The sequence below is a fragment of the Pelodiscus sinensis genome, unplaced genomic scaffold (genome assembly GCF_049634645.1).
Source record: "Pelodiscus sinensis isolate JC-2024 unplaced genomic scaffold, ASM4963464v1 ctg59, whole genome shotgun sequence".
NCBI classification, from domain to species: domain Eukaryota; kingdom Metazoa; phylum Chordata; order Testudines; family Trionychidae; genus Pelodiscus; species Pelodiscus sinensis.
In genome coordinates this window covers 638,162-660,115 of record NW_027465846.1, presented here as the reverse complement: position 1 = coordinate 660,115, position 21,954 = coordinate 638,162, and the positions used below count along the sequence as shown (strand labels likewise).

The 21,954-nt window shown below is 64.9% G+C and overlaps 1 protein-coding gene across 4 annotated transcripts in view; it reads left to right on the top strand.

The window, feature by feature from the left end:
• Positions 1-1,107: 1,107 nt before the first annotated feature.
• The window catches only part of LRRC4B (leucine rich repeat containing 4B), a 42,015-nt gene continuing 21,168 nt past the window's right edge, over positions 1,108-21,954 (top strand). The window contains exon 1 of one of the 4 annotated variants that reach the window (XM_075914911.1): positions 1,108-1,248. The gene's annotated coding sequence lies outside the window, so the exon portion shown is untranslated. Of the gene's footprint in view, positions 1,249-9,134; positions 9,307-16,883; positions 17,037-21,954 lie in introns of those variants that run through there. The other 3 variants (XM_075914908.1, XM_075914909.1, XM_075914910.1) reach the window with 3 other exon arrangements.

Sequence of the window (21,954 nt, the reverse complement as noted above, 5' to 3'; positions counted from 1 at the left end):
TTGTGGGTAACAGGGAGTGGGGGGCTGCGTTGCAGGGGGGATTGTGGGTAACGGAGTGGGGTGCTGGGTTGCAGGGGGGATTGTGGGTAACGGAGTGGGGTGCTGGGTTGCAGGGGGATTGTGGGTAACAGGGAGTGGGGGGGCTGGGGTGCAGGGGGGATTGTGGGTAACAGGGAGTGGGGCACTGGGGTGCAGGGGGGATTGTGGGTAACAGGGAGTGGGGGGGCTGGGGTGCAGGGGGGATTGTGGGTAACAGGAGTGGGGCACTGAGGTGCAGGGGGGATTGTGGGTAACAGGGAGTGGGGCACTGGGGTGCAGGGGGGATTGTGGGTAACAGGGAGTGGGGGGCTGGACCGGGGGAATTGTGGGTAACAGGAGTGGGGTGCAGGGGGGATTGTGGGTAACAGGGAGTGGGGCACTGGGGTGCAGGGGGGATTGTGGGTAACAGGGAGTGGGGGGCTGGGGTGCAGGGGGGATTGTGGGTAACAGGGAATGGGGGGCTGGGATGCAGGGGGGATTGTGGGTAATGGAGTGGGGGGCTGGATGGGGGGATTGTGGGTAACAGGGAGTGGGGGGCTGCGTTGCAGGGGGGATTGTGGGTAACGGAGTGGGGTGCTGGGTTGCAGGGGGGATTGTGGGTAACAGAGAGTGGGGTGCTGGGTTGCAGGGGGGATTGTGGGTAACGGAGTGGGGTGCTGGGTTGCAGGGGGATTGTGGGTAACAGAGAGTGGGGGGCTGGATCGGGGGGAATGTGGGTAACAGGAGTGGGGGGCTAGGCCCTGGGAGGATTCCGTGGGGCAGGGCGTGGGGGGCTGGGCTGGGGGCCGTTACATGGTGGCAATGAGCAGGGCTCTGACAGGCCGGGTCCCCCCCCCCCAGCCTTGCCCTGCACTGCTGCCTTTTGGGGTGTCAGGTTTGGGGGTGAGGGGAGCCCAGAGCTGCCAGGATCGACCCCTCCCCCCGCCCCCCGTGTGCTGCCCCCCGGCTCGCCCTTGGCTGCCTCTCTGCCCGGCCCCTCGCGCCTTCCCCCTCGCTCTGTCCTGCCCCCTCCCCGCCCGCCCCCCCCCATTAGTATTCCGCTCCCGTCCCCGCTGGCCTCCCAGCCTCGCTGCACCAGCCAGCGCGGCGCGGCGCGGGGAGCGGCTCCCTGCCTGGCCCGCGCCCCCATGGGCAGCGCCCACTGACCGCGGGCCGGAGCCAGCGCCGCGCCGGAGCGGGATGCGCCCCCCGAAACGCCCGCCCGCCCCGGTGAGTGCCCGGCTCGCTGCGCCGCAGGGGGGGGGGGCTTTGTCACCTCGGAGCGGAGACCCCCGGATCCAGGCACCCCCCCTCCCCCGCCCCCGGCATCCCCCGCCGGATCCCGCATCCTCGGGGCCCCCGCCGGCCCCCCGGCATCTCCCCGCCGGATCCTGCATCCTCGGGGCCCCCCGCCGGTCCCCCGGCATCTCCCCGCCGGATCCCGCATCCACGGGGCCCCCCGCCGGCCCCCCGGCATCTCCCCGCCGGATCCCGCATCCACGGGGCCCCCCGCCGGCCCCCCGGCATCTCCCCGCCGGATCCCGCATCCTCGGGACCCCCCGCCGGCCCCCCGGCATCTCCCCGCCGGATCCCGCATCCTCGGGGCCCCCCGCCGGCCCCCCGGCATCTCCCCGCCGGATCCCGCATCCTCGGGACCCCCCGCCGGCCCCCTGGCATCTCCCCGCCGGATCCCGCATCCTCGCGTCCACCGCTGGCCCTTCAACATCCCCGGCGCCCCGGCATCTCCCCGCTGGATCCCTGTATCCTCCCCCCCCCCGCCGCTCCCCCAACACTCCTCCGCCGGCCCCCCCAACATCCCTGGGCTCCCCAGCATCTCCTCGCTGGATCCCCGCATCCTCGACCCCACCACCGGCCCCCCAACATATTTCCACCCCCCCCCGCATCCTCAGGCCCCATTCCGGCCCTCTGTATCCCTGACCCTCCCCTCGGGATGTGCCACCTGCTTCCCAGCATCCCCGCGGCCTTCGCTTGCCCCCCAGCTTCCCTGCACCCCATCTCTCCCCCCCGCACCCATGCACCCCCACCCAATCCCTGCATCCTCGTGTCCCCCACCTGCCCCTGTCCCCATCCCCGGCTCCCTTGAACCCTCACCTCCCCCCAGCACCCCCAGGACCCCTTCCACACTCTGCCTGCCCCCAGCCCCCCCAAACCCCCATCATCCTTGGGCTCCTCACCTGCCTCCAGCTTTCCTGGGCCCCCACCTGCCCCTCCCACCTCCTCTGCATCCCTGGGCCCCCCAGAATCTTCCTACCTGCTGCACAGCATCCTAGGGCCCCCACCTGCCCCCCAACATCTCTGGGCTCCCCCCAGACCAGACTCTCTGAGCTGCGCCCCCTGCTGGCCCAGCCCATGGGCTTCCCTCACCTGCTCCCCCCCAAAACTCAGTCTCCTCCAGTCCCCCCCAGCTGCTTCCTCATCCTGCTGGCTCAGCCTCCCCCCCCCCCCCAGTAATGAGCCCTGCCTTAATAAACTCTGCCTCCCAGCTCTGCCCTGCCCCAGAGAGCCCTGCCCCCCAGCTCTGCCCTGCCCCAGAGAGCCCTGGCCATGCACTGGCTGGGTTGTGCGCTGACGGCCCATTGGCGCCCAGTGGAGAATTGGGGAGGGGGCAGGATGTTGGGCCCCGGGGAGGGGGGGATCAGAGTTTGTGGATCTATCCTGGGTGCGGAGCCTGGTGGCGGGGGTGGGGGGAGGGCTGGGCTGTGTGGAGCAGTGCCCCCAGGCGGGGGTGCTGGACTAGCTGGGAGGGCAGAAGCCGGTCGGGGGGGGGGGGGAGCTGGGGGCTTTTGGGGGGGCCCTGGCTCCGGCTGGCTGGGGGTGTGGAGGAAGCACGCTCGGGGTGCGGGGCAGGGGGAGGGGCGATGCAGGGGCAGGTTTTACGTCTGGCAGGTGTGTGTGTGGGGGGGGGGTACAGTTCCCATGGGGAGGGTGTGATCTGGTGCAGGGGATACATGCCCCCGGGCTGCCGCTGTAGTGACCCCTCCCCGGGGCCCATGGGCAGGGGAGCCCTGTACGGACCGACGGATGGATGGGGGGGGGTCTAGGCTATGGCTGTGGGAAGTGGGGCTCAGGGCTACCTGGGGGAGGGGTGCACGGGGAGGATGTCGGGGGGGAGTCAGGTCAGGGGCACATGGGAGAGGGGAACACAGAGGAGAATGGGGGGTTGGATGGGGGGAGGATGGAGCAGTCGTAGCCAATGTGCTACTCAGCAGCCGTTTCCAAGGCAACCGGAGCTCCTGGAAACGGGGTTGGGATGGAAAATTGAAACATGGTGGTGGGGGGGGGGGGGGGATGCAGGGCCTATCTCTGCCCCCCCACGGCAGCCAGTGGGGCTGCCCCGACCCCTGTGCAATGGGCCGGTGCCCCCCATTCCACCACTCTCTACTTAGTCAAGCAGCAGCCCCCCCGGGATTGCTGCAGTGACAACCGTACCCCCCCCCCGTCGTGGGCACCTCTGAGACCCCCTGCCCCCCCAACCCACGGACCCTCCAGCCATCCCTCCGGGGGCATTCCCCAGATCGGCCGGTGGGTGGGGGCAGCTGTTGAGGAGGAACGGAGGAGGGGTGAGGTGGCGGGGGGGGGGGGGAGGTGGCGGGGGGGGGGAGGTCAGGTCTTGTTGGGGGTTTGCGGGAGGGGCCGGGGGCTGCAGGGGGCTGGGCGCGTTGCAGGCCTGAGATGAGTTGGACCAGATAGGGGGCTGGCACTGGGGGAGGGGGACCTACAGAAGGGGAGATGGGGAGGGGCTGGCGGTTCCTAGGGGTGGTGGGGAAGGGGCAGGGGCTGACGGGGGGGGGGCAGTTTCTGCTCTGGCCAATAGCCCCCAGGCCCAGCGAAGGAGCCTGGGTGTGCTAGGATGGTGCCACTCCGGCAGGGGCCAGCTGGGACAGGGCTGTGCTGACGGAACCTGGAGGGCAGGGGCTGTGGGTCGGGAGTGAGGGGCACCGGCAGGGCTGGGGTGGGAGCTGGGCTGGGCTGGGCTGGCAGGGGCTGTGGGGCGGGGGTGAGGGGCACCGGCAGGGCTGTGGCGGCAGGGCTGGGGGTGGGCAGGGGCTGCGGGTCGGGAGTGAGGGGCACTGGCAGGGCTGGGGGGGCAGGGGCTGCGGGTCGGGAGTGAGGGGCACTGGCAGGGCTGGGGGGGGCAGGGGCTGCGGGTCGGGAGTGAGGGGCACTGGCAGGGCTGGGGGGGGCAGGAGCTGCGGGTCGGGAGTGAGGGGCACTGGCAGGGCTGGGGGGGCAGGGGCTGCGGGGGGCAGGGGCTGCGGGTCGGGAGTGAGGGGCACTGGCAGGGCTGGGGGGGCAGGGCTGGGGGGGCAGGGGCTGCGGGTCGGGAGTGAGGGGCACTGGCAGGGCTGGGGGGGCAGGGCTGGGGGGCAGGGGCTGCGGGTCGGGAGTGAGGGGCTGCCCCATTTCCTGTCCAGCCCTGCGATTTTACGTCTCTTGACGCTGGCAGTCCCTCGGTGGGTGGGGGGTGATAGATGGGGGGAGCCTGTCTAATGGGGGAGGGGGCAGGAAGGGTTGGGGGATGTCGGACAAAGAATGGGGGGCTGGGGGGCGGGAGGCCAGGCCGGGAGGGGGGAGGGAGCCGAGCGGCGAGAGCCGGTCTCTGCATCCTGCCGCATCGGCAGGCTCCTCACGTCCCCTTTGCCAGGCAGCCCGGCTCCAGCGGCTGACATTGAGACGGGGCTGGGGGGGGGGGGGATGGGCCCCACGCTGAGGGGAACCCCCCCACACCCCCTCCCCTCCCCTCCCCTCCCTCCCCTCCCTCCCCACTGTGCCCAGCTCCCCTGGCCTGCAACCCTCTGTTCTGGCTCCGCACTCGTTGCGGGGGTAGGGGGGGGAGACTCCTGGGGACTCTCCCCCGCTCTGGAAGGGGAGGGGGGGGGTCTAGTGGTTACAGCAGGGGGGCCAGGACTCCTGGGGACTCTCCCCAGCTCTGGGAGGGCAGCAGAGTTCAGTGGTTAGGGGGAGTTGGGACCCCGAGGTCTTTCCCCAGCCTCTGGGTGACCTCTCCCCCCCCCCCCATGGTGGACGCTAGCGACTTGGCCTGTGGGCAAAGTTACAGACTTGCCTTTTCGGTCTCCCCCAGGCTCCAACCCCCCCCCTTCTGTCCTCTCATTGTTCTGCAGCTGCGGGGGGGGGGGTTCCACCCCACTCACTGCAGCTCCCCCCCCCCAAGGGTTGTCCTTCCCTCTTGCACACAGACCCAGGGTGGGGGGCGCCGGCACAGGGAGTCCACAAAACCAAGCCAGGGATAAGCACCCAGCAGTCCCGGCTCCTGGCCCTCCCCTCCCCCAGGGGGCCGGCCTGGGGGAACATAGCACCCTGGGGGCACTTGTATTGGGGTGGGTCTGACCCTGGCAGGCATAGCACCCCCCTTTCCACTGGCATGCATGGGCCCCCCCACATCCACCACCCCAGCGTTGTGCCCCTAACCTCAGCACAGCGTCCCCTGCATCTCACCCTTTCCTGCTACCTCTGCCCCCCTGCCCTACCACATCGCCCACCCCCCCAGCAATACCCAGGCCCCCTCGCTCCTCACCCTCTGGCTACAGTGTCCTGGGCATAGGCCCAGTTTGCTTGGTCCCCCTGCTCTAACCACTAGCCCCCACTCCCCAAGGAAGGGCAAGAACTCAGGGGTCCTGGCTCCCAGCACCCTGCTCTAACCACTAGCCCCCACTCCCCCCATGGAGCCTAGAAGGGGAGCCAGGACTCCTGGCTCCCGGCCCTCCCCAGCTCTGGAGAGGAAAGGGGGTAGCCGGTTCTTGCTTTCCTCCCAGCTGCTCGGGTGCGGAGCTGCACGGGGCCAAGGTCCCTGCCCTCCTCAAGGTTTGTGTGTGTGTGTGTGTAGCCACACCAACCAGCTGCGGGCACAGGGGACCAGCCAGGGCACCAGCAGGTCGGGCCACCCCTGCATGCGCAGGCCTGGGCTCGGTCGCTAGAAGTGAGGGAGAGGCAGCGGGGGAGGGCCCGGGAGCAGACCTGGGGCTGGGAAGGGGAGTCGGGGGTAAAAGGGGTGTGGATATACCATAGGTTTGCCGTTGTTCCCTATGGGGTACAGTGTAAATCACTCGCACCGCAGGTCTGACACCGGCCCCGATGACCAGCTGTGTAGACACCGTGCACTGCGGGCTACCCTGTAGCTAGCGTGTGTCTGACACCGATCCCAATGGCTGACTGTGTAGATACCACACACCATAAGTTACCCTGTTACTAGCACGTGCTTGACACTGGCCCCGATGGCTGACTGTATAGATACAGTGCACCGCTGGTTACACTGTAGTTAGCACGTACCTGACACAGGCCCCGATGGCTAACTGTGTAGATACAGTGCACCTCTGGTTACACTGTAGTTAGCACATGCCTGACACAGGCCCTGATGGCTGACTGTGTAGATACAGCGCAACGCTGGTTACACTGTAGTTAGCACGTGCCTGACACGGGCCCTGATGGCTGACTGTGTAGATACAGTGCAACGCTGGTTACACTGTAGTTAGCACATGCCTGACATGGGCCCTGATGGCTGACTGTGTAGATACAGTGCAACGCTGGTTACACTGTAGTTAGCACATGCCTGACACGGGCCCTGATGGCTGACTGTGTAGATACAGTGCACCGCTGCTTACACTGTAGTTAGCACATGCCTGACACGGGCCCTGATGGCTGACTGTGTAGATACAGTGCACCGCTGGTTACACTGTAGTTAGCACATGCCTGACACGGGCCCTGATGGCTGACTGTGTAGATACCACGCACGGCAGCTTACCATGAGGATAATGTCTGGTGGGATACCCTGTAGCCGACATCTGTCACACACGTCCGGGCTGGGGCTGGTGCACAGGACGTGAGTGCTGCGTGTCTGGGCTGCGGGCCCTGTGGACTGGCCCTAGGGCCCAGTTCTGTGGCCGTGTGTGCAACAGGGCTGCCTGTGTGGAGGACCCGTGCTCCCGGGTGTATCGGCGTGGGGATACCTGTGCCAACAAGTGTCTGGTGCCGGAGAGGGCGTCCCTGACCCCGGATACAGCCGCTGATAACCCAAACTCCCGCCCCTGCTCACACCCACCCTCATAGCCCCCACCCCAATGCCTGACCCCCCAGTCCTAGCCTTGCACCCCCTCCGACCATCAGCCCTCAACCCGCACCCGCCCCTCACGCCCAGCCTGGTAGCCTGATGCCTGCCACCCCACACATTCATCGGGCCTAGTGATCAGGACCCCTGAATCCCCTCCCCCGGATCCCTCAGCTGCTCCCCTTAGCGCTGGGGGTCCAGGGAGGCATCCTCAGTGGCCCGTCCGATGGAGCATATGTGGGGCATCCCGCAGGCGAAAGGAATGGGAGAGAGCACAGCCTCCCCTCCTCCCCCCACCCCACATCACCCTCCTGCCCCCGGGCTGCTCCCTGTTCTTGTGGTGGGGCTGAAATTCGGGGAGGCCCCAGCTCTGAGTATCCGGAGGTCCCACACTGGCCTCCTGAGGCCTGGGCCTTCAGCCCTCTCCTCCCCCCAAACCACCCTTGTGTTGTTCCACCCCCTGCTCTGCCCCTACTGGCTGGGCCTTGGGCACGTGGGGCAAATTCTGATCTCCAGCGAGGACCCTGTTCTGGTCCACGCTCGCCCGTCCCCCCCGCTCCATCTCCCATGGAGCCGTCGGCGGGATGGGGACCGCGCGCGGATTGGGCCGGGCCTCTGGCGCCTAGAGCGAGTGTACAAACTTCAGGGGGGACATTTGCCCCAGTGCCAGCCCTGCCCCCTCCCCTCTGCCCCATGCCCCCTCCCCCTCGCCCCATGCATCCTCCCCCACCCCAGGCACCCTCCCTCCGCTTGCCATGAATCGATTATTTCAGTATTGATCCTCCCAGCTGCTTCCCTCTGGCTCCAGATCCGATTGGCTGGATAATTAATTGGATGTTTAATTAACTCGTTTACGTGTTGATCCTCTCCCCCCCCCCCCCCGCCCTTTCGCCCCAGGAGATACATTTGCGCCCAAAGCATAACAGATCTTGCCCCCTCCCACTCCAGTCCTTCCTGCTCCCTCAAACGCCTGCACTGGGTCCCACTCCTGCCTCTTCCCCATCCCCTCTCCCCCCACTCCTGCACGCCTGCCCCCCAAGAATTCCAGAAAGGGCGCGTCAGACCCTGCCCCTGTCAGGCAGTTTCTAAAGGACACACATTGGGGACACTCGCATGGCTCTTCCCCCGTTTGAATCCCACCCCGGCCCCGGCCCTAGCCCTGTGGGTTAGAGGACGGGGGGGGGGGGGGAGTGTGTGTGCAGAGAATACAGCCGTGGCAGCTGCCCCCTTCCCCCCCCCCCCCCGTGTACAGCAAGGGAGGTGATTTTGGCGTCTGCCGGCGGCTCCGACGTCGGGTGCCCCCGTATGGCAGGTGCCGCGCGGACCCCAGCTGAGATTGGAAGAGGTGGGGCCCCTCAGGGGAATGAGCTGTCTCAGTGAGCTCTCGCACTAGTGCAAAGCACGGTGGCACGGGGCTAGTGCCCGCATGGGTGGCGACGCCGGGAGGGCTCCGGGGCTGGAGCAGCCGTGTGTGTGGGGGGAGTGGGGGGGGGGACCAGGAGTCTAGGCGTGGCTTGAGGAAGTGGGGAGGGGGCAGAGAGTGGCAGGGGGGAGACTTTGGGAGGAGGCGGGGCCGGAAAGAGGCGTGGCCTCAGGAAGGGGCGGAGCCTCAGGCTGGAGCACCCCCTGGGCAAAGTAGAAGTCGCACCTATGAGTCCCTGTTTCTCAGGGCCCCCAGGGCAGGTGGGGGAGAATCGGGGGTGGGTGGGGGGTGGAACAGCCGCACTGTGGCTGTTAGTTATTACTAGATTTACCCAGAAGGGTCCTGGACTCAAATAAGTTTTATTTTTCTTCCTTTAAATCAGTGCTCTGGGGTTGAGGGGTTCAGGGTGCGGGGAAACTCCAGCCCCCTCTTACCACAGCAGCTTGGGGCCAGGGAGAAGCGCCTCTCCCAGCCAGGGGAGGGGTGCCCTGGTGTCTGCCCTGCGCTGGCCCTTTAAGGAGAGCCGCTGAGGCAGACACAGCCAATCAGGGCCCAGCCGGGGCTGTATAAATAGGGCCTCCTGGTGGCCGGGGAGACTCAGACTCAGTCCGGCTGGGGAGCAGGAGGGTCCTGGCAGCCAGGGAAGCTGGAGGTATCCTGAGAGTCGAGCAGGGCTGGGGACAGAGCCAAGGGAGCAGAAGACTGCAGGCCCATGCCAATGCTGAGTGGCCATTCCAGACAGCAGTTTGCCCCTGAGGCAGGGCCTAGAAGAAGACTGGCCGTGAGTCGGGGGGGGTTCCCTGAGTGGGAGGACCCCAGAGTGGGGGGGTGCTGCAGCAGGGCAGTCTGGGAGGGACGCGGGCCCTAACACAAAGTGGTGTTAAGAGGGAAAAAAAAAAGTAATGCCAGGTGTGACTCCAGCCAAAAGGGGGCGCTGAAGAGCTAATTCCCAGACTCACCAGCAGGAGGCGCTGCAGTTTCTAAACTATCTAGTCACTTATTTATTTGTATTCCTGCACGTCTAGGCGAGGGAGAGTCAATTATTTTTTTGTCCAGGAGCAAATGCAACCCCCCCAGCAAGGGATTTGAACCTGGGACCTCAGCATAGGAGCTAGAAAGCTTAAGCATTGCGCAAGAGGGTTTTTCTTGTGCCAGAAGGGGCAGTGTAGACGCTCCTTCTGGCGCAAGAGCCTCTTCTGCAAAAATGGCGGCTCATTAGATATGCAAATGAGGCTCAGCAATATTCCACGCTTAGCCACATTTGCATATTTCTGGCGCAAGAACCCGCCAGAGTAGACATAGCCTAGGGCTGTGTCTAGACTGGCAAGTTTTTCCGGAAAATCAGCCGCTTTTCTGGAAAAACTTGCCAGTTGTCTACACTGGCCGCTTGAATTTCCGGAAAAGCACTAACGATCTCATGTAAGCTCGTCAGTGATTTTCCGGAAATACTATGCTGCTCCCGTTTGGGCAAAAGTCTTTTTCCGAAAGACTTTGGCACAAAAGGGCCAGTGTAGACAGCTCAGATTTGTTTTCCACAAAAAAGCCCCGATCGCGAAAATGGCAATCGGGACCTTTTTGCGGAAAAGCGCGTCTAGATTGGCCACGGACGCTTTTCTGCAAAAAGTGCTTTTCCGGAAAAGCATCCTGCCAATCTAGACACACTTTTCCGAAAATGCTTTTAACGGAAAACTTTTCCGTTAAAAGCATTTCCGGAAAATCATGCCAGTGTAGACGTAGCCTAGGTGTGTGGGTCACACAAATGTCTCGGTTAAGGTCTAGTCAAGTTCCAGACTCGGGAGGAAAGAAAAAAAAGAAATAATGACAACTAGGGTAACCATGTGTAACTTAAAGATTTTGGAGCCAGTTCCGAAGCTTCTGCTGCTCCGGATTCGGCCCTCGGTCCGCCTGTCGACCAGCCCGTCATGAGCCAGGAGCGTGCGGCGCGAGGCAGGTTTTAACGCAGATCAGAACGACAGGCCCACCCCACGGAGCTTGCAAACGAACTGTAAGAGGAGAGACAAGGGAGGGGGAATATGAATACACGGGGACGGAAGATTGAAAACATGGGGGTTGTTTAGTCTGGAGAGGAGAAGACCAAGTGGGGCGGGTTCGCTGTTTTCAGGTTGTTACACGGAGGGAGGAGGAAAAAAAAAATTTCCCCTTCACCTCTGAGCCTATGTCTACATTGCGGGTTTTTTTGCGGAAGAGGATATGCAAATAGCACGCTCATTTGCATGTCTCCTTCCGATTCTTTTTGCGGAAGAGGTTTTGCTGCTCTTGTTGGAAACCCTGCCTCTTTTCGCAAGACCCCTTATTCCTCAATCGCGGCTTTGTGAAAAAAGGGGTTTTTCTGACACATGGTGCTGTCGACACGGGGCTTTTTAGTGGCAAAACCTCTCCTGCAAAAAGAATCGGAAGGAGATATGCAAATGAGCGTGCCATTTGCATATCCTCATTTGCAAAAAAAACTTCAGTGTAGACATAGCCTGAGGCTAAGACACTGGCCACAACCAAGGGCAGTTTGAGCTGGACATTAGGAAAATCTGCCCAACTCGGAGGGCAGAGAGTGGCAGGTGGGCAAGCCTCGGGGAGGGGGCGGAGCAGGGCCAGAAAGAGGTGGGGCAAGGGCGGAGCCTCAGGAAGGGGCGGAGCTGCAGGATGGAGGGGGTGCCGATCAGGTTACCCAGTGGAATACATTGACCAGGGAGGTTGTGGAATCTCTATCACTGGAAAATTTTAAGAGCCGGTTAGACACGCCTGTCGGAACGGTCTACAGCAGTGTTTCTCAATCTTTTTTTTTTATAAAGTACCCCTTAAAAAAATGACATGTACCCCCAGTACCTACAGTTGTCAGACACAATCTTTTTTTCTACCATTGCAACACGTTTGTTTAAACAACTTAATTGTAGCCAGGCGGGCGATAACGTTTGGGTGTAAAAAGTACAAAAATAATAAAGAGCTGTAAAACTTACAACAAATTCAGTTTTCTCCACATTTCAGTTGTGTTGAGTACACCTAAGGGTGCTCCTACCACTGGTTGAGAAACACTGGTCTAGAGCAAGGGGCTTAAACTGCAGCAAGGGAGGTTGAGGTTGGACATTAGGAAAAAGTTCCTGCTTGTCAGGGGGCAGATGAAACGCTGGAATAAATTGCCTAGGGAGGTTGTGGAATCTCTGTCTCTGGAGATATTGAAGAGCAGGTTGGACAGATATCTATCAGGGATGATCTAGATGGCGCGTGGTCCTGCCGTGGGGGCAGGGGACTGGACTCGAGGACCCCGCGAGGTCCCTTCCCGGTCTAGTGCTCCGTTCCTTCCATCCCTGCCCCTCCACAGTACTGGGCCTCTTCCCGGAGTCCGCTTTGTCCTTGGGCTCCCCAGTTCCACCTCCCTTGAGAACAACTCGTGTACAAAATCAGACCCCGACACACACAAGTGACCCAGCGCGCTCCCCCTGGCTTCCTCTCTGAGTTGTGATAAAGTAACTCAATGGGCGTGGGCGTGCTGGCCGTACGTTGTAGTGTCTGGGCTCCACAGCCGTACAAACAAGTCACCGGTGGAAATTTTCACTCGCATGGCCTTCGCTCGCACGCCCGTTTCACGGGGCCTGTGGTGAAGCGGGGCGACAAGGCCGGCGGCGTGCATGCTGCCCCGGGAAGGCCTGTGCACCCCCCCCCCGGGGCAGGTGTGGCCCTGGTGGAGAGATGCTGGATTGTTGAGTCCCGCCTCGGGGGCCGGGCGTGGGACTAGACCCTCCCGCGGTCCCATCCAGGCCTGTGCGGCACCCGGGCTCGGCACGGTGCGCTGGGGGTGGCGCGCAGCAGCAGGGTGTGCGCTGCGGAGGGTTTGTGGGTGTCACTGCAGAGGAGAGTTGCACGGTGCTACCGTCCCGGGCACTGCGGGAAAGGCAGAGCGAGGCGCGACGCGGGGGGGAGCTGATGCGGGCGACGGAAAAGGAGGGGGGTGTTTTTAAACGTGCGGAGGGGCGAGGAAGGAGCAGAACTCCCCCCTCCTGCCCGAAGGAGCCGGTGGCGTCTCCATCCCTTGGGGGCTTCAGATCCGGGCTGGGACGCCTTCGTGGAAGAGGAGGGTGCCGAGGGGGCAGCCACGGGGCTGACTAGGTGGCCAGACGCCAGACGAGGCGGCCTAACGTGCCCTTCTGGCTTTCCACGCCGACGGATCACGGTCGGCGGCAAGCCATGAGACTTCTGGCAGAGGGGACTCGGCGGGGAATTTCGGGGGGCAAAGTGGCAGGCTGGCGGTGAGTCTTGTGGATTTTTTTTGCGGGGGGTGGGAGGGTGTTTCCGGAAGTCCCCCTTGCGGGAGCCCTGGGCTTAAAGGCGAACGGGACGGTGGGGGAGAGAAGGTTACAAACTGGCCCCGAAAACAGAAGCCAAATTCAATGAGCCGCAGAGGGCTCAAGTCACCTCCCTGGGAATCCACGGGGCGCCTGCCTCGTGGCTGCTGCTGGCCCTTGGGGTCACCCCATCTCCAGCCAGCGGGACCGGCATTGGAAAAGGGCGACCCAGACGCGGAGGGGGGCGGAACGGCTGCCGCGTGAGGAGAGGCGAGTAAGACGGGGACCTTTCGGCTGGGAAAAGAGGAGGCCAAGGGGGGGGATGTGACAGAGGTCGATGCGTTCCTGCCTGGCGCGCAGGGACTGTGCTCCCTCTCCTAACACAGCAACATGGGGTCCCCCAGTGAGAGCGATACGATTCGCATCAATGCTGGAATTAGGGGTGCGGGGAGTGCTGGGTTGTACAGGGGTTTACAGTTTGGTTCAATGGCTCCCAGTATTCAAATGGTTTCAGCCCCCTGCCCCCAAAGCTTAGGTTTAAAACAAACACAAGGCACGACGCACAGGCAGCCTGTGGAACTCCTCGCCGCAGGATGTTGTGAAGGGCAGGACTGTAACATAGTTCAAAAAGAGTTAGATAAATTCATGGAGGATAGGTCCACCAGGCTGGGCCGGGAGGGGGGCCTTAGCCTCTGTTTGCCAGAGGCTGGGAATGGGCGACTGGGAAGGGATTAGGGGATGTTTCCCCGTTCTGTTCATTCCCTCTGGGGCACCTGGCGTTGGCCACTGTCGGCAGACAGGACACTGGGCTGGATGGGCCTTTGGTCTGACCCGTCTGGCTGCCTTGATGTTCTTATTTTTGTTAAAAAAAATCTTTTGATTTGTGAGCCAGTCTCTGGATTTCTGGGCCCTGCATCATGATTTTGGCACACAGCGCAGGTGGTGAGATGGGAGCGGCCCGATGGGAGAAATGTCAGAGCGCCGGAAAGTTGGGAGCCGTCCCGGATGGGGCCAGCGGGGTGTCGTCAGCCCCAGGAGTTTTACCCCCCCCCCCCCCCCCCCCCCGGAAGCGCCGTCTCTTGGCCTCCTGGTTTCTGAGCCGTTAGCTGGTGCCCGGACCCTTTCGGTGGCTTCGTGGGCAAAACAGTGGGTGTGGAGAAACAGCGGCCCCTGACTCTGGGAGCCGGCGCTTTACAAAGCCAGCCCCGCAGGGCGCGAGGGCGGGGCTCACTCAGGGCGACGCCCCCTTTGTTCATTCCATTCCGTGTGGGGAGGGGGGAGCGCGTTGACCGGGGTGGGGTCTGAACTCCGCGGGACTCGGCCCCCGCTTGTCCGATCCCCAGTCCGGATGGATTGTCTCCCCGCGGGAGAGCCGGCCCCCGCCCCGAGCGCTCCGCCGGCCCCACCGTTCAAGCCCTCCTCGGAAAAGTTGGCCCGGTTTTCCGGTGTCGCGGCTGCGTTCCTGGGAACCGTGCCTGGCGAAGGGGAGCCGGCTCGGTGCGCGAGGGAGATGTCAGGGTGTGGGAGATTCGGCCCCGTGGCCCGAGAACTGTGTAACTCTCCCGGGAGCCGGTGGGGACAGGCCCTTCCCCCTCTGTCTGAAACCTGCCCGGTGAAGTAAAAGCCACCCCCCCTCGGGCTGTTTGGGGTCCCCTGGGGCGATGCATTTGGGAGCCCTGCTTGGTGGTAGCTACTCGTCCAGGCGCCCTTGTTTCTCGCTGGGTGTCGGGGCCACACCTGGCCCATCCAGGGACCCCGTCTGGGTCCGGAAGCCGCCTCCCTCTCCAGAGGTGAGAGCAGGCCATGCCGTAACCCCTCCCCCTCCCCTTAGCTGCCTAGTTGGCTGCCCCCCCCCCCACCCCCCCGCATCCCACGCCCCCACCCTGTGTGCGCCACACAGCTGGGAACGTGACTGGATTTGCTGGGGGGTTTTTTGAGAAGAGAATCTCCTTTCGGGTGACAGTCGCCTCATGGCTTGGGGGAGGCCGTGGGGGGAGCGAGGCACCCCGGGGAGGCTGAGCCTTGGGCTCTGGGCCGCGTGAGGCTTGGACAGCGGCGGCGGCCGCCGCGGGGGGGTGAAAATCCAACCCCCGCCCCGAGAGACGGCCCCGGTGTAGACAGCGCTAGGCCGCGGGGGGAGTTCTGCCGACCTGGCTCCCGCCTGCCTATGACGGGGCAGTGGTGTGTCGGGCGCTGGGGCTGCAGGGGGACCAGGTGTGGGGGGGCTACGGCAGCTCCCTGCTGGGCCTGGCACCGCAGGCTGCGCTGCTCCCCAGAAGTGGCTGCAGCCGGCCGGGCTCCTAGGTGGGGCGGGGGGCGCACTGGGCTCCGTGCCCTGCCCCTGCCCTGTGCACTAGCTCCCCACTCCCATGGGCTTGGAACCGGCTCTTTTGGGGGCATCCCGGTCTGCGGTGCCAGGAGAGGCAGGAAGCTGCCTTAGCGCCGCCCCCGCCCCGGAGTGGGAGCCGCTCCTGCCCCGGCCCTGCCCCCCAAAGCCAGAGCCCCTTGTGCCCCCCCAAAGCTCCCATTCTCTGCCCCACCCCGCAGCCCCCATGCCTGTCCTTCGGCGGGGTGAGGCGAAGCAAAGTGGGCAGCGCGCTGGTCGGGCCCGCGCCCGGGGAGCTGGACCCGGAGAGCGCGCCTCCACTTAGCCAGCTGCAGTGGAGATGCCGCCTAGGCTGGGGGGGCGGGGGGGCTCCTGCCCCCCTCGAGGCGCTGGCGAGGCCAGCAGACATGGTGACCCAGCGCTGTCTGCGCCGTAGGCTCCGTCTTGCGGGGGGTGGGGGTGGATTTTTCACACCGGAGGGACGCCGCCGGCCCGAGGCGCGTTCCTAGGGCAGACCAGCCCCAGGCTGGATCAGCAGGGCGGGGGGACCCGCAGGGAAGCGGAGGAACCTTTTGTCCCGTCCGTTGGCTCACGAACCGTCCGCGGGGAAACTGAGGCAGGAAATGAGACGCGAGGCCGTGGGCAGGCTCTGGGCGGGAGGTCAGGCAGGTTTGAAGAGGGGGCTTTGGAAGACTGGGCTTGTGGGGTTCGGTAATTCACAGCCAGGGGGACCCTCGCCTGCCTAGCCGGGGTCCGGCACCCGGTCATCCCCGGTCCCAGCCCATATCGGGGTCGTGCTAGAGCTGAGCAGGGGAGGCCTGCTGGCAGGGGGCTGGCTGCTCCCGGGTTCGGAAACCCCCGGGGCGCGAGAGAGGCGGCCCCGCGAGCTGGGCACTGGCCTTGGGCGACCAGCATTGCCTTCCGCCTGCCTCGGTTTCCCACTGTCCGGAGGGCTAGTTGTGCTGCCCGGGGGGCTCCCCAGGGGGCGCAGGCTGGACCAAGGGCTACTCGGAGTTTGTGGGGGCGGAGACGAGCTGGGGGGAGGCCAGTGACCCTGAGAAACCCAGGCCAGGAGGGGCGGGAGTTTAAAGGGCCTCCTGATTCCTAGGCCAGTCGCTCCATGTTCCAGGCCTTGCTCGGAGCCGGATGCCCTGGAGGGCGGGGGAGGCAGGTGGGGAAGGTGCAGGGGGAGGTGCCTGACTGAGGAGGGTAGAAGGGGGAAGGGGCGGGGGGGGAGGTGCCTGCGTGGGGGGGAAGGTTCAGGGGACACAGGGAGGGGGAGGTGCCTGCGGGGGGGGAAGGTTCAGGGGGAGGGGGGGAGGGAGAGGTGCCTGCGGGGGGGGGGGGAAGGTTCGGGAGGGAGGGGGAGGTGCCTGCGGGGGGGGGGGGGGAGGTTCAGGGAGAGACAGGGAGGGGTGTCCATCCAGGACGGAAGGAGGGGGAAGGTGCAAGGGGAGGGAAGGAGCGGGGAGGTGTCCCGGCGGGGGGAGGGAGGTGTCTGCGGGGGGGTGAACAGGGGGAGGCGTCCCGGCTGGGGGGGAAGGTGCAGGGGAAGGCAGGGAGGGGTGTCCAGCCGGGGGGGGGGAGGAGAAGGGAGGGGGACGCATCCCGGGCGGGGGGGGGGGGTGAGCGCGCAGGGCCCTGCACCGCCGTGTGACTGGAAACCCTAATTAGCGCCCGGAGCCGGGCCGTGGCGGCGCGGGGCCCGTGGGGGGCGGCGGGGGGGGGGGGGGTCCGGGGGCGGCGGGAGGAGGGAGGGGAGCCGCGTCGGAGGCGGAGGAGGGAGGCGCGTTGTGGCGTCGGAAGACGGGCAGGATCCGGGGTCGGAGGAGGGGGAAGACGAAGGGACCCGCGATCGGAGGGGACCCGGGCTGCCCGCCCCCCCGCAAGGTGCTGAACCCGGCCCCCGCCCCCGCTCGCCCCCCGCCCGCATCCCTCCCCCCCCCCCGCCCGCCATGCGAGGAGCTGGAGGGGCAGCGGCGGGCGGGGGGAGTGAGCGCGGCCCGGGCCGAGCCGGGGAGGGTGGGGGGCGGCGAAGGGGGATTTCTCCCCTTTTTCCTCCGCGGGAGCCCCCTCCCCCGCAGATCGGCCCCCCTATTTCCTCTGTCCCCCCCCCGGTACCTCCAGCCCTCCCCCGCCCGGGCTGGCATCGTCTCCCCCGTGGCGTGCGGGGAGGAGGCAGGGATGGGAGGGGGCGGACAGGCCCCAGAATAGCACGTGTGTGTCGGAGGGGGGGGAGCAATGGCTTTGCGGTCAAACGGCTCCGTTTGGGGAGAGGTGCTGGGCATTGGCCCTGGGGTGGGCCGGTGACGGCTGCATTGGGGGTGGGGTGCAGGCTGTGCGGGGTGGGGGAGGGGCTGCGTGTTGGGGGTGGGGTGCAGGCTGTGCGGGGTGGGGGAGGGGCTGCGTGTTGGGGGTGGGGTGCAGGCTGTGTGGGGTGGGGGAGGGGCTGCGTGTTGGGGGTGGGGTGCAGGCTGTGCGGGGTGGGGGAGGGACTGCGTGTTGGGGATGGGGTGCAGGCTGTGTGGGGTGGGGGAGGGGCTGCGTGTTGGGGATGGGGTCCAGGCTGTGTGGGGTGGGGGAGGGACTGTGTGTTGGGGATGGGGTCCAGGCTGTGTGGGGTGGGGGAGGGACTGCGTGTTGGGGATGGGGGTGCAGGTTGGGGATGGGAGGAGGCTGTGTTTTGGGATGGGGGATATAAGCTGCGTGGAGTGGGGGAGGAGGGTGTAGGAAGGCTGGGGAGGATGTAGGCTGTGGGGGAGAAGGGGGCCACATTGGGGCCTGGGTGGGCAGGTGCAGGCCGTACCGGAGTGTACCGTGGTTGTGGGGGGTTGGGTGGGGGTGTAGGAAGGCTGGGGAGGATGTAGGCTGTGGGGGGGAAGGGGCCGCATTGGGGCCTGGGTGGGCAGGTGTAGGCCGTACCGGAGTGTACCGTGGTTGCGGGGGGTTGGGTGGGCGGGTGTAGGCCGTACCGGAGTGTACCGTGGTTGCGGGGGGTTGGGTGGGCGGGTGTAGGCCGTACCGGAGTGTACCGTGGTTGCGGGGGGTTGGGTGGGGGTGTAGGAAGGCTGGGGAGGATGTAGGCTGTGGGGGGGAAGGGGCCGCATTGGGGCCTGGGTGGGCAGGTGCAGGCCGTACCGGAGTGTACCGTGGTTGCGGGGGGTGGGGGGAACCGAGGGGACATGTTTTGGGATCAGAGCCCTGGTCAGGGTTAGTATTTTTGTGGGGTTCCCAGGGGGTGCAGCGGGCCTGGATTTGGGGAGTCCGGGGGTTTGCCTAAATCTCCACTCAACCCCCCTTTCTCCCCCAGACACAGCCCTGCAGGGGCTCCTGCCTTGTCGAAATGGGTGGGGATGGGGGGCAGGTCTGGTTCCCCACTGGACAATGGGGGCTGAGGGGCCTGGGTTCCCACAGGCTGTGAGCTGGCAGCACAGAGAGAACTCGGGGAGCAGGGACGCACTGGGGGCTGGATCTCAGTTGGGGCAGGATCCGAGTGGGGGCGAGCCCCCTGGTCTCTGTTGGGGGGACGGTGCTGCGGGATGGGGGAGGCCCTGACCTCAGTTGTGGCCTCTGGGCAGGACCCCCCCGGGGGGTCCCCCACCTCGGATGGGGGTGTGTACGTGACTGCGCTCGAGATCCTGTGGGGAAAGTAGGGTGAGCTCATGCTGTGAAGGGCGAGATCAAAGTGCAGGCTGGTGTTCCCGCTAATTGTTTCCCTCCATGTGCAGAATAAATTTTGTTCTGTGCACCAAGGCGCATGCAGATGGGCACCACCAGGAGAAACACAGGCTGCCGGTTCTGGGAGTGCGGTGCTAAAAAGCTAGGTGGCCCCTGAATCTCTCCTGAGAGGCCACCCCAGGGCACGCTGGTGCAGACCCACGGGCGGTGGGGGGCAGAGTAGTCAGGATTAACCCTTGAATTCCCCCAGCCCGGGTGCGCTTGGCATTGCAGCCTTAATGCTCTGACTCCGTAGTTCTTCGCGTTTCCTTTGCTAGGCAGCTACAGCTTTGCTGGGACCTGACCTCCACGCCTGGGTTCAGTGACATGTTCCAGAGAGGCCTCTCCTGCCCCCCGCCCCTGAGTCCGTGGGGCTGGAGCATGCTCAGTGCAGCTGCCAGGAGGCTCCGTGGGGCTGGAGCATGCTCAGTGCAGTTGCCAGGGGCTCCGCGGGGCTGGAGCATGCTCAGTGCAGCTGCCAGGAGGCTCCATGGGGCTGGAGCATGCTCAGTGCAGTTGCCAGGGGCTCCGCGGGGCTGGAGCATGCTCAGTGCAGCTGCCAGGGGGCTCCGTGGGGCTGGAGCATGCTCAGTGCAGTTGCCAGGGGCTCCATGGGGCTGGAGCATGCTCAGTGCAGTTGCCAGGGGCTCCGCGGGGCTGGAGCATGCTCAGTGTGGCTGCCAGGGGCTCCATGGGGCTAGAGCATGCTCTGGCTGCCAGAGGGCTCCATGGGGCTGGAGCATGCTCAGTGCAGCTGCCAGGGGCTCTGTGGGGCTGGAGCATGCTCAGTGCGGCTGCCAGGGGCTCTGTGGGGCTGGAGCATGCTCAGTGCGGCTGCCAGGGGGCTCTGTGAAGCTGCCATGGGGCTCCATGGGGCTGGCGCATGTGCCCTGCAGACACAGGTTTTGGACCATTTAACAGCCAGATTTGCCCTTTCGAGAGGGCGCATGAGCCAGAGACGCCTGAGAAACCGTCTCTGAACTTCGGCCAGGGGCTTTCCCCACCAAGGAAACTGACTCCCCGCACCCCCCGAGAAACACGGCCCGGCCCGGGCATGAAGCAGGCAGGCGCCACCTCCAGCCGCAGGGTGCGCCCGGCCTCTTCCCCGACTGCCGCGCGGCCCATTGCCTGGAGGGGCGGTGCCTTCGGAGCCCGAGTCCCGGCTCCGGATCCCGGAGAGGCAGAACTGGAGCAGCGGCGGGAGACGAGAGACGCTCCCCCACCCCCAGTCTGACAGCCTGCGCGCTGCTGGGGAGGAGGGACGTCTCGGGGAAGGAGAACCTCCAGCCGGAACAGCGGGAAACGAGCCGGTTCCGGGGACCCTCCTTCCTGATGGTGCCCGGTGGCCTCTCGCACCGAGGAGACCTCTCTGGGGCAGGGGACCAGTGTCCCCGGCCAGCTGCACGCTCGGGCAGCCTCCTGGAAGAGAGTCCGGGGCCGGCCGGCTGATGAGCAAAGCGCTGGCAGCATGTGCTACTCCGGGGGGTGCACATCCGCCCATGCCTCGGTGCGCAGAGCGACTGTTATTCCGCACATGCATGGAAGCTGTTAGCGGGAAGGCTGCAGGGGACCCCCACGTTATTAGAAGAGACCGGCCAGTCGAGTGAGAGATGGGATCGTTAGAAATACAGGGAGCGGGGGTTTTGTGAGGCCACCTCGGGCTGCAGGGTTCAAAGGTGACATCTTGACCGAGTTTCGTGCGGCGCCGGGACGGAGCTGGAAGTCCCAGTTGCATGTACGGACCCTCCGACGTAGGGGGGAGTAGGGGAGAGGTCCTGGAGGCCAAATGTAAGCAGTTGGGAAGAGGTTTAAAACCCAGGACCTCCCTAGTAGATGCTTCCAGTTCCATGTACATCAGAACGGCTCAGACCAAAGATCCATCCAAGCCAGTGTCCTGTCTGCCGACAGCGGCCAATGCCAGGTGCCCCAGAGGAGCGAACAGAACAGGGAACCATCCAGTGATCCCTCCCCTGTCATCCGTTCCCAGTCTCGGACAAACAGAGGCTAGGGAAACCCTCCCTGCCCAGCCTGGCTAACAGCCATCGATGGACCTCACCTCCATGCATTTATCTAGCACTTTTTAAAATCCCGTTCCAAGTCCTGGTCTTGCCAACATCCTGTGGCAAGGAGTTCCACAGGTTGGCCGTGCGTGGCATGCAGAAAGCCGTCCCTGTGTTTTAAACCTGCTGCCTATTCAGTTGCCTTTTCTTGTGGGAGGGGAACAAGCCAATCACATGCGTGGGGCCAGGTAGGCGGGCCGGCCGGCAGGGTCTGGCTGCGCGGGTGAGACGATGGTGTCGGGAGGAGAGAGTTAGATTTACCAGCGACTGGGGCAACTTTGGGAAGGGAGGAGTCTCCCCAGGAAGGATGGGCTCCCCCGATGCCCCAGAGGAACCGGCCGGCGGGCTTGTACAGTTGGAAAGGCTGGAGCGGAGTTTGAAAACTAAGGGGTGGGGGAGAGCGTGGAGGAGCTTGTGGCTTGGACCCTTAGAGGAGGGTGTAGTCCACAGGATTTTATATATCCTAGTCAACAGGAGAGGAGAGAAGTTGCTAAAGTCCAGGAAGGCCCGGAAGAGAAGCCGTCCAGCGAAAGAGTCCCCTTCCAGTACCCCACCTGAAGGCTGACAGCTCAGCATGGGCCAGTCTGATACGTGCCTGTCTCCGGATGTAAGGACGCCACCTGCCCAGCTGGGAGAACTGGGTTTTAAGTGAGCAGTCGACGCGACATGGGAATCCCAATTAAAAATACATAGGAACGACGGAGCGGGCCCCGCTGGGGGGTGTGTGCGTGGGGAGTGCTACACACGCAAGCAAGCACCGAATCCTACGGAGTAAACCTCGCCAATGAATCTCTGTGGACCCAAATGCCGCAGGAACATACCGCCGGAGCTGGACGGGGCACGGAGCGGGGAACGCCGAGGGAGATTAGAGAGGCTCTCGAATCCGAAAGCCCAAGCCCCATACTGACGGGGACGCCGGGTCTCCCGGGACAGGACGCAGAGGGAAAGTGTCTAGACACGAGACGTGGCAGCTGGATCAGCTCATCCCGGGACCCACAGGACAAGTCCCGATTTAGTCCTCACTTGTCCAA